Source organism: Gavialis gangeticus, unplaced genomic scaffold (assembly GCF_001723915.1).
Source record: "Gavialis gangeticus isolate Ggan-Ray unplaced genomic scaffold, GavGan_comp1, whole genome shotgun sequence".
Taxonomy (NCBI): Eukaryota; Metazoa; Chordata; order Crocodylia; family Gavialidae; genus Gavialis; species Gavialis gangeticus.
The window spans coordinates 38396601-38408652 of record NW_017729008.1 but is presented as its reverse complement, the minus strand read 5'-3'; the positions used below and the strand labels follow the sequence as shown (position 1 = coordinate 38408652).

The window sequence follows — 12052 nt, the reverse complement described above, 5'->3', positions numbered from 1 at the left end:
TTTTTTTTTTTTTTTTTTTTTTTGCTTTAAGGCAAGGATTTTTTGGGATATCACAACTGAACCAGCTGTATGGCTGGGAGAGCTATTGGACAAGTTTTCAGGCAAAGTGCCCTTCCTCAAGCACCTGAGGAAAACATCTATACGTGAAACTCCACAAGTACCCTGTGGCATACCTACTTTTGGGGTGGTTTTCAGGACAATATAGAAAGTATCCCATCACGTAAATCAAATGGAGTTGTGCCCTAGAATATGGAGTTTAGAGAGTCACAGAAAATGAGGGTTGGAAGGGACCTCATGAAGTCATCTAATCCAACCCACTGCTCAAAGCAGGACCATCCCCACCTACCTGGGTTTGTCTACCTGGGCCTTAAAAACCTCCAAGGATGGAGATCCTATAACCTCTCTAGGTAACCTGTTCCAGTGCTTCACCACCCTCCTATTGAAAAAGTGTTTCATAACATCCAACCTCAGCTTCCCTTGCTGCAACTTGAGCCCATTGCTCCTTGTTCATCTGCCACCACTGAGAACAGTCCAGCTCCACCCTCTTTGCAACCACCCTGCAGGGAGTTGAAAGGCTATTAAATCCTCTCTGTCTCCTCTTTTCCAGACTAAATAAGCCCACTTCCCTCAGCCTCTCCTCACAAGACACGTGCCCCATCTCGTGAGAAACCAAAGACAGAGGAAGGACACTTAATGTCTAAAAGCTTGTCCAACAGCTCTCCTACCCACACAGCTGGCCCAATAATGATCTCACAAAAACTCCTTGCCTCTCATATATTTCTTGGACCATCATGGGTACTACACACCAACCCTACTATTTTTTTTTTTTAAATGACTTAACACATTTAAGTTCCCTCTACTTCTTTTCTGGACAACTTCTTAGCACCGAGCAGCTACTTTCATTGAGCTAAAGACAATTATGCCTGGGTCATTCCTGTGTGGTTCCAGTCTGTTTGGAGCGCAGCAGCGTTTGATTAGTCTAAATTATTCCTTCCAAGCAGACCCTGCATTTAATCAAGTAGCTTCTTCTGCAAGGTTTATTCACCTCCCTTTGAAATCCCTTGCAGTTGACACCGATTTCAATTTCAGAAGCATACAAAGGTCCCATTGCATAAGCCCATTTAAGAAAACAGTCAAGACAAATCTCTGCCTCAATAAGCTTACAGTCTAACACCCTGATTCTGCAGTCATGTGCTCAGCTTGAAAAGAATTTTAATCAACTTTTCACAAAAAAAGTGGAAATCATGGCAATCCACACTAAAAGATAACTTCTGTAAGAAGCTGCTTTGTTTTCCTGAAGGAACCCATTTTAAGAAGTGCAGAAAGTCACCATTGTTGGAGAGGGCAAGCAGGTACAGCAAAGGCAGATAAAAATCTAGTTTAGTCTTCCTTGGCTAATCAATGAGCAAGTAGATGGAAGATTAAATCAAGCAATATAAATTGTTAAGTGATACATTTAATGATGAGGTCGAACTGTAATTTAGTGGAAATAAGTCTCTGAACAAGGTAGGAACAGGTTAGTAGACAGCATTATAGCCTTTTAAGTAGACTGCTTGCAATTTTAAACACAAAGAATTATTTTGTTCTTGTCTTTTTTGGCTTTTAAGAGACCTTACACTGCTTTGATTTAAGCTTCACCTTACTAAGCACAAAAAGAAGTAATAAGACAGTTACTCCACAGGCCTCCATGGTGCTTTTTAGATGATTCATTGAAATGAACATGAGAACCAGCAATTCTCTCCAGCTTCTTCTATAGTCTAGGCTCCTGATAGTGTTTCTGGTACAACATGCAACCAACACCTACCCCTAAGGCTACTGGGTCTCCCCAAAACAAACTGTAAACTCTTCAAGGGAATAAATCCTGCCTCTCACTATGAAATAAATATAGCCCCAGATCCCTTAGGACTGTTCAGCCTGTCCCCAGAATGGAAGCAATAAATTGCTGTGGACAGTTTAATTAGCTAAGCAGAGGCTGCACTAATAAGCACAGAGCTGCACCTGGGCGAACACAGTCCTGCTGCTTCCATTCAGCGCCTAGCTCAGTGGCTGCTGGATCACATTTGGCAAGCACACCAGAAGGGAGGTTGGCTCTGGGGTAGAACAGTGATGAGATCAAAATAGTTCAAGACCCTTGTCCTGTTGTCCTGGACCCATCCCAGACAGAGCTCAGATTGAGATGTGGCAGACACAGCACTTGCAGCCTGCAAGAGCAACATCCTCCTGTTCAACAGCCACAACTGGATACTCCCATCTGGTATTCAGTACATCTCAAGAGCAAATTCCTCCCTACCTACACCTTTCGTAGTAAGCAGTACGGTTTCCTACACTCTCCAATACCCTATGAAAGTTACCACTCAGTTAAAAGAAACAAAGAAATGAAGAATTTGCCTACACCATGACACCTTCTCTTGATGAGCACTACTGCAGTAGGCCAAACTCCAGCCCCCAGGGCCGCATCAGACATCTCCCCCTTGCCCCCACCACCAAATTTCCAAACACACGGGAAGCCCTGCAGGCCAGATGAGATGGACCCATATGCAGAGTCCAACTAGCTCCTGGGATCAAACCAACATGTGGGGGTCACACCAGCAGAGTCAGGCCAGCTCATGGGATCAGGCCCCATGGCCACACATCTGACCCTGCAGCAACTGGCCTACTAAAATTATTAAAATCCTCCTGGCCTCTCCAATTTACCCAGTTGTTCTGGTGGAAGAGCTCATTTTTTCAATCCTAAATTGCCCTCAGTATTCAAATATAGGAAAATAAAAATAGATACACATGCACGCTAGAAATAAGTTTCCAATTTTGATCTTCACCAAGATTTCCCAAGTCCCAAAGCCAAGTGATGAGAACAGGTTTTTAGTACGTTGAGTAGGAAACAGTTTAAGAACTGCCTGAAGGGTAAAGAAACTGGGGAGAGGGGTCATTTGACATCAAGAGCACTGCATGGCTAAGCGATGGAATCACTTTTCAACAGATGTTAATACGGGGAAGAACGTTAAGAGAGAAAGATTTGCTAGAATCCAAAAAAACCCCAAAAGGTTGAAGCTGGATTGTGCACCTGATAGCATGATCAAGTCCCATCTTATTTTTCAGTGTGAGAATTGTGTAGCCGTTTCTCATGCAAACAATTAATATTAAAAGCTACTGTTCAATACTACTAACCAATTTATTCAGGAATAGCCAGTGTGTGCCTCTATATCCCCAAGACTAAAGAACGTGTTTGGGAACAAGCAACTGAACTCCAAGAAAACAAAATTCCTTTTATTTTAGATAAGAATTAAGTGCTGGAAAAAGCTGCTCAGAAGTAAAACAAAGGAAACCCATGCCTATTTGGATTATCCAAATTCAAGTATGCTACTACTGAATGCTGTTTGTCCATTGGCACAGGAAAGCAGAAGAAATTCTGATGATCCATCAAATGAAATGCTACCCTCATGCATTATGATACAGCACAGGGTGGATAAAAGTGGGTTTAAAATTACATCATTTTAAATAACATATTGCATATTTAATTTGAGATCACTACTTAACTATAATCAATTAAATTTAAAAAAATCTTGTGAAATACATTTGCTACTGCTCTTGTCAGAAAAACCCAAATAAGCCAAGAGAAGTCACTGGCTAAAGCAGTGGTTCTCAACCTTTTTTGTACCAGGACCCATTTTTAAACATTGATGGCCAGTCCTGACCTAGTGCCCCTCACTCCCAATCTGCTGCTCCCCACACCCAGGCCCCAGCCCCCCAGGATGTACTGCAGGGGGTGGATGTGTAGGGCAGGGAGGCCCAAGCAACCCCTTGGAGGCTGGAACAGACAAGCCACGGTTTCCCACGTTTTTCTCCTTTAAAGAAAAAACTTTTTTGTTAAAGTTTGTCAATCCATTTTTAAAGTTTGCTCACAACCCTTATATTCTTGCAACCCACTTTTGGGTTGTGACCCACAGGTTGAGAAATGCTGGGCTAGAGCGCCTGGAACCAGAGTCTGGAGTCAAAAGCTAATTTAGCCGTAGGTATCCATATCTCACGAGACAATAGAATTATGCTGAGCGAGACATCACGTCACTTAACGTAATCCGCACTTGATAATAAAGTGATGCTGGAGTGACCTCTCCAGGACACAAAAGCCTGGGCAGTGTATATGGAAACAATGAGCTGCCCGCACACCAGCGTCCCCCTCTCAGCCTTGCTGGCTTAATCCAAAAATTGTGAAACTGAAGTCCACTCCACGATAGGGCAGACCGGGCTCTTTAACCCTGGTCGGCAGCCAGTCTAGGAGCGAATCCCTACCAGATGGACAAGTGGATGATCTCCTTTGCTCCAGCAGCTAAGCTGGTTCCTAAAGCTAGTTTATCACAGCCATAACCTGCCCTTTACATTTCAGTTAAATGTCTTCTTCACATCAGTTTAGTCAGTTCAGCTGCTAGTTCACTCGGGTTTGAGAAACAACCGGGAGCTGAACAATCAAGGAAGCTCCTCTTCATATCCATGAATAAAAAACTAGAAGAGACTGAAGTCTAAAATACTGAAAGGTAACTTAAACTGATTGTTTTGAGGCACCAACTACAAAAAACTTCCTTTGCTTATCAGATCCATTTCCAGTACAAAAGCAATGCTTCAAACTTGCATCCAGCATTTACTCTAGCTTTCTTAAGGAACAGGAGAGAAGGAAAGAGAAAAAAACCCAAACACACAAAAACATACACAAGCTAAGAAGAATTTTAATTGGACTCAAGAGCAGCTTGATATCTTCTTCACTATTTTTACTCCCCACTTCCTAGCATAACAAAATGTCAAAATTAAGAATCTGAGTAAGCGTAGGTTAAATATTTAAGTGTATAATATTCCCAGTTAGCTCAAAGAATCACATTTCATGTGAAGGCTGTAACTGTTGAAAATATTTTTTTTTCTTACAAGTTGCAAACAAAATTGAAATGGATGATATTTAAATCCAGCTTTGCTTGCTGATTTAAACTACAATTACTTGTCACCATCACCAATTTTTGCAGACCTTGGTTGCAGGTTTCCAGCAGCACACCTCACATCAAAGTGATTTCTACTCATCTTCATTATCCAATAAAATCGGTAAAAAGACTCGAGCTTACAATTTAAAACTTTGAATTAACATCTTCAGCACAGAAATCAAATTTTCCTTATAAACTACTCAGGCTCTTGGCCCTGGATATAATCTTTGAGACAGATCTCAAAGTTGTAGGTGCCCTGTTAAATATAACAGAAAGTCTAGGAGAAAGCATGAAGACCAAGCTACAGGAACTGATAGACTGCAAGATCACAGAACTGGCAAACAACTCAAAGGCTGTAGTCATCTGTGCATGACATAGGAAAAAGAAAACACTCATTTGATACAAGAGGCACAGCAGTAAAGCAGGCAGGCCATCTCGCTATGAATCTGGGGGTGTCCACATCTTATACCGGGGCCACTACAAGTTGATTCATCTGCCCAAAGCTGGCCATTTAGACTGGGGCATCAAAGTTGAGTACATCACTGGCCATATGGTATGCCTTGCACACTGGTGTACCCTAACCATACCAGCCTAAGGATGACTCCTCTAAGTTCAGGTGGACCCTTCACCTCTGGCCACAAGAGTTGCTGGAAAAGTTATTCAAGAAAGCAATTAAGAGGAGAAGCTCCTTTGAAACTTAAGAAATATGAATGAAAAATACACTACACATCTTACTAAGAAATTAAGACTATATACCTGAGCTAAAGTTTTGTGATCACCAGTTGAGCAACAGTTCTTAGATTCAGGAACACAGCTGGATGTCGGCACAAAGAAATCATCATACAGGATGTTGAAATTCGCACTGCGCACAAAGAGAATTGCTTTTTTCTTCTCTTTAAAAACACAGCAGCATTCAAATTTAACAAACGAAGGTGTTTTCAGATGGTCCTGATAGACTGCAATCTGATGACGACATTGCTCTTGAAGTCCCAATAGAAATCAACCTGCACCTAATTAACAATGAACTGGAATTGCACCACAAAAATTTAAAACATGTTACAGAAATTTTCCATTAACAAGTTTTAACTGAAGGCTGAATCTAGAACCAGACAAAAGCTGCACTGTTACCAACAAAACATACTTCCAAATTCCTTCTTTTTATTTCTACCATTTCAAGTGGAAGATACAGACCCTCATGCTGGCTCTAAAACGAGCAGTCTTGCATTATTTGCACACAGCAGCTGGAAAAGTGTGGCAGTAACACAATATGGGACAGCTAAATACAGAATGCTGTCATCTGGCCAAACCAGAGTCAATCAAAGCAGGTTCTTAGCACTCATCTGGTTTGAGTAAAATATTGTCATTGATTAGAGTGTGGGGGAAAAAGAAAGTAAATGTACCCATATTTAAGGGCAAAATAAAAGACAGTAGCAGACACCAGCTAGATAGAGGACTACTGCCAGACTCATCTTTAACTGACAGAGTTCTACTTCGGAAAGATTTTAAAAAACCCTCTGTTCATACAGCATTATCCTGCCTTCTTCCTTGTCCCACCTTCTTTTAAGGAAGAGAAGAGAGAATGCAATGTGACAAGTTTAACAAGCTTTGGTTGTACCAGATTCACCTGGTATCTTTCTTTAGAAAAATCTGTTGTTTTATTAAACAAAGAAAACCTGGCACATCTAATCTGTTTGAACTTCACTAAGGCATTTGATATGTTGCCGTAGCGGAAATCGGTTCAACTACAGATTTGGAGGATTAGTGGAAGAACTGTGAAGAGCACAAGAAGCTGAGTAGCAGGGAGATAAGAACTGGTTTGTGTTGAAAGGGGAATTTAAAAATCTGGCTCGAGAGCAATTACTACTGAAGTTTACCTACTAGTCTCCGGACTGATTTTCTTTTCATTAAGTATTCAGTGAGAACATTTGCTGATGATGATACACAACAAGGAAGTCTCATGAATAGAAAGAACAGTATGACCTCAAAAACAGATGGAACAGAAATCATAACAACAAAAAATGCAAGGCCACCCAGTTGACAGCTAATATGAATCCCCGCTATGAGCTCATCGGCTGAAAACAACCGGAGGAGAAAGACCCAAGCACACCAGTCCATCACAAGATGATCCTGAGCTGCCAATGTGATACAGCCATGAGAAAGGTACACGAATCCCAAGGGGGTACTGAGCAAGACATTTCTAGTATAGAACGGGAAGTATTCACATCTCTTGTACACAGCATCTCAGAAGAGGTCTTATCACCAGAGTCATGTGCAATTTGGGTCATGTTAAAAAAAAAAAAAAAAAAAAAAAAATTAATTCAAGCCAAAACAAGTACAGAGAAGGAATACCGAGATGAGAGGAGCAGACAACCTGCCTTAAGAGACCAACATATTTTTTGCCCCATCAAAATACAAGCCAAGAAGAGATGCAATTGTTCTCAAAAAATATACTGAGGACTAAACAGAGAAGGAAGACCTATCTAAAATAAGTGACAATGTCTCTGCAAAAACTAACAGGAAAACGGATTAGGAACAGGTTAGGATGGAAATTAAAAGGTTTCTCATTATCTTAGAAGTGAAGTTCTGGATCAGTCTTTCAACAGAAATGGTAGGGACACGAAATATGTTTTTAGATGAGCTTGATTAGTTTATTAAAATAATATGGCATGCAACTGCATGCAAATGACTCAATCCCAATGGTCCTTCCAGACCTGTGTTCCATTCACATGTAGTACGGTGCCATGAAGCTAGACTGAAAGCTATTTGTAGTGCTTATTATAATGGGGTTTGACCTTTAACTGGAGTCTCTAAATCCCAGTACAGTCCAAATGTATAATTCTGGAAAACATACCTTTTTCACATTTGAGTAAGGATTTTTATACACACACCATGGGATGCAGAAAGCAGGGTAGATTTGCATCTTTAAAGACAAACTAAATCAGAGATGTACAGCATAAACTTTTGTAACCAGAGGACTTTCTATTACAAAGTGAATCTTGGGTTTCACTTTATATCTTTCATGAAACCTCTAAGGGGAGGATTTTCCATTTTTATCACAAAAATAGATCTTAGGCATGAAAGACTCAATTAAAGGATGTTAGTGTATGAGAAAGCCCTTTGTTCCCAGGGCTTGAGCCTGCCAACTCTTTGGTAATGCCAGTTTATGTTGGGCCAGGGAACAAGAGATGAAAGTCCAATCCAAGGCATCTTTTACCTTACATATATATATATATCTATTTACTTTGGATATATCTATACATATAGATCTCAAGCAACTTAAGAACCACAAAATGACAACTAAGCTTTGACACTGAAGCTGCTATAGGCTAGAAAGACAACCCTAGTAGTAGACAACTTCAACTGAACATAATCAAAACCAGTCCTTTTCTACAGTTTATATGCACATAAGTGCAACTGTACCTTAGGGATGTTGTACTTAGTAGCCATGTTGTCTAAGACAACAAGCAGTGCAAAACTCTAGGACTCTCGGTTCAGAGATGATACCTTTTATTAGACCAACTAAGAAATTGCGAAAAAGAAAAATACTTTTTGTGCAATTTCTTAATTGGTCTAATAAAGGTATCATCACTGCACCTTAGGTAAGTTTTCAGAACTTAACGCTAAACTCAGCTTGGTGCTAACAAAGGCCATTACAATGCAGTGATTGTTGTGATATGCTATGCAAAATTATAATTTTTTGATTTAGCGTATGCTCTTTCAGCATATGGTTTGAGCTGTCTTCAGGCCATGTTATCACCAGTATGAAGAAACTGAAGACCACCAGGTAGCCTTGTAAATGGACCCAAGTCAACAGAGCGAGACATGGTTTGAACTTGTCCACAAGGGCATTTATATTCACTGACCTGAATATTGTTAGCTATATTTGACTGTTGAGAAACTTAGGAAGTGTTTAAGACACAGGAAGGGCCCTGCAGCTGACTGGGAAATGTTTGGAACGTACTCTACCAATACAACTACAGCTAAAACCATTTTTAAAATGGGTCAAAACTCAGATTCAAGAATAGCCAATACAATAGTAAATCTGACCTCACCCAGTGCACCTAAGTGTGAGGGGACAGGGAGGCGAAGGAGAGAAGGAGGAGCAGAGAGGTCCAAGCCAATCTCAATAGGCTTGCAAGGTGCGCAGATGAAAACCTGGTGGCATTCAATATGGAGAAATGCAAGATGCTCTACCTCAGGAATAAAAACCCGCATCACACTTATAGGCTCCACAATGCTACGCTCGCTAGCAGCACAACCGGAGGAGGCTTGGGGGTCATGACTGACCACAAGATGAACATGAGCCATCAACACAATACCACAGCTGGCACAACGAACAAAACTCTGACTTGCATCTACTGATGCAAGACCCAGGATGTCATCCTCCCACCGTACTCTGCCTTGGTGAGGCCGCAGCTGAAGTACTGCATCCAATTTTGGGCTCCACGATTTAGGAAGGAGGTGGAGAACTTGAAAGAGTCCAAAGGAGAGTCACACGCGTGATCGGAGGGCAAGAGAGCAGGCCTTATGAAGAGAGGCTGCGAGCCATGGAACTTCAGCCTGGAGAAGTGCAGGCTCAAGGGCAACTTGGTGGCAGCCTATAAGTACACCAGGGGTGTGCATCAGGATCTGGGGGAACGTCTGTTCACCAGAGCACCCCAGGGGATGACAAGGTCCAATGGTCACAAACTCCTGCAAGACCGTTTTAGGCTAAACGCAAGAAAAACTTCTTTACTGTCCAAGCCCCCAAAGCCTGGAACAAACTCTCCCCAAGAGGTGGTGCAAGCACCTGCTCTGGACTCTTGCAAGAAACATCTGGACATTTTTCTTGCTGGGATCCTTTGACCCTAGATGACTTCCCGCCCCTTGGGCAGGGGGCTGGATTTGATGATCTTAAGAGATCCGTTCCAGTCCTAATGTCTATGAAATCTATGAGAGAGGGAATGTGTTTTTGTTCGCTTGAGGCAATTATCTAAAGCACTGTTTGGTAGTACAATTCAAGGAGAAAGGATGGGAAAAAAAAATCTTAGTCCCTACTAATATTTTTCTAGCAACAACAGAGCTGTGGCAGGCACTGATCTGCTCGCAGCTGACATGGCCCAAGGTCAATCCTGGTGAAACAGCAGACTGTATTGATTCTAGCACACTCTTTCCAGCTACATTCAAATAAATCAGTTTTCCTAGTCAGGTAAAACTGAACCATGTTTTAACCATGGTTTGCAGCACTTTTCAGGAAAACATTTTTTTTTCCTTTTGTCAATACTGGAGACCAAGCCCATTTTTAACTATAGGAAATATCCCATAAGTATCATCTCCATACCAAGAGGACCACGTTAAGAGTCCTTCCACCTACACGTCTGCTTCAAGGAAGGCAAAACAAATCAGCCCGGGGCAAAGGGACAAGACCTCCTCTTTCCTTTTCCAGATGCGTTTCATATTTAAGCTCTCCCTCAAAACCACAGCCGTAGGGAAGCAGTTAGCAGGAAGCAAAGTGACAGCTCCTTAACACAAGAGTCACTCAGGCCAAACCTGATTTCAAGGAGTTTACCAAAGATGTGGAAGAAAGTACATATATTATGGCAGCAACTTTGTCAAAAGGTCAGTGAGGTGAAAAATAACTCAGACAACGGGTCACCAATACAGAGAAAGCACAACGAAACACATTTTAATATGGTCAGCAAGAGGTCAGACATCTACAAACATCACCCACATTTACAAGTGGGCCGTGTCCTGGAAAGCAGTGACTCCGGAGGACTCTGGACAGCCTCCAGGATAACCAACTGAACACAAGGTCCCGATAAGCAGGGATCCTGGTTTTCTCCAATTAAAAAAAGTAACCCAAAATCCACATTTGTGTGCAATTAAAACAAAACAGAGATGGAGATGGAGAGTTTCATTTTAAAAATCACCCCAAAATGTGGATTTGGGTTACTTTTTTTGTTTTTTAAATCTGAAAATTGGGGATTTATTTTGTAAACAAAATCAGAGAAATCCAGGATCCCTGCTGATGAGAGGCTGAGGCAAAAAGGACTAATGGGCTCTCTGGACAGGAAAGCAGGATGACCCAGGAGAGAGAAGCTATTACTTCTGCACACAGCAGCAACGAGATCAATACCGAACTACAGCATTTTTTCTCTTCCCTTAAATGCTGTGAAAAACTGAAGAAGTTTCCAAAAATGAGGCAAGAACGATTCAAGGTCTGGCAGAGCCGCTTTGCTGGGAAAGACACTAGGGCAGTGGTTCCCAAACCATGACAGACTGTGCACCGTCAATTTAAAATTGATACAACCTTAAGGACCACCAGCAAATTTCGCAGATCAGCCTTAAGGACCACCAGCAAATTGCTGTCATATAGTTATAACAAATCTGTCAACTGGTAGCATTGACAGGCTGTCTGCACCCCGCTGGCGGTGCCGGTCCCACAAATTGGGAACTGCTGCACAGGTTGGGGGGTGGGAAGGAGAGTGTCCATCCTTCACAGGGGTGGCTGAGGACAGCGAGTCCCAACCCAGTGCCACAGCACCTTCGCAGTCCTGTGACGGGCACGGCGCAAGGGTAATATGCAAACACCATAGGAAAGGTCAACCCAGCGGTCCCTAATAGGAAGCCGCCTACCCAGCCAGGATGTTTCTGAGGTCTTGCCTGCGTCCATCTGGTTTCTTTCTGAAGTGGAACCCCCCCACCAAAAACAAACTTTGAGAGCTGTGTCCCCAAGTGCAAACAGGTCGACTGGTGACAATCGCGGGTGACCCGGACCCGGCAGGGGGGGCGAAGGGCGGCCGGGGCTGGAGCACACACGTGGGCTTTTCTGCCCGTTGACCCGGCAACGCAACGCAACACAACACACACGCAGCACCACACACACAACCCAACCCAACCCAACCTAGGCCCAGTCCCCGCTGGAGCGCGGGGTCGTGGTGACGTGACTGCTGTGACATCAATACCCCCGCCGTGACATCATTACCCCCGCCGTCACATCACGGCCCCCCAGCCGCCGGGCAAGGGCCGGGGCCGGGGCCGAGCGCGGGCCGGGACAAGCCCCAAGGCCTTGCCGGGAGCGCGGGGCGGGAGAAAGGGGCCGGGGCCGGGGC

The 12052-nt window shown here is 42.9% G+C and overlaps 1 protein-coding gene across 2 annotated transcripts in view; it reads right to left on the bottom strand.

Annotated features, from left to right (window-relative positions):
• The window catches only part of MKLN1 (muskelin 1), a 173930-nt gene that overhangs the window by 161533 nt on the left and 345 nt on the right, over positions 1 to 12052 (bottom strand). The gene's annotated exons all lie outside the window — the stretch shown is intronic.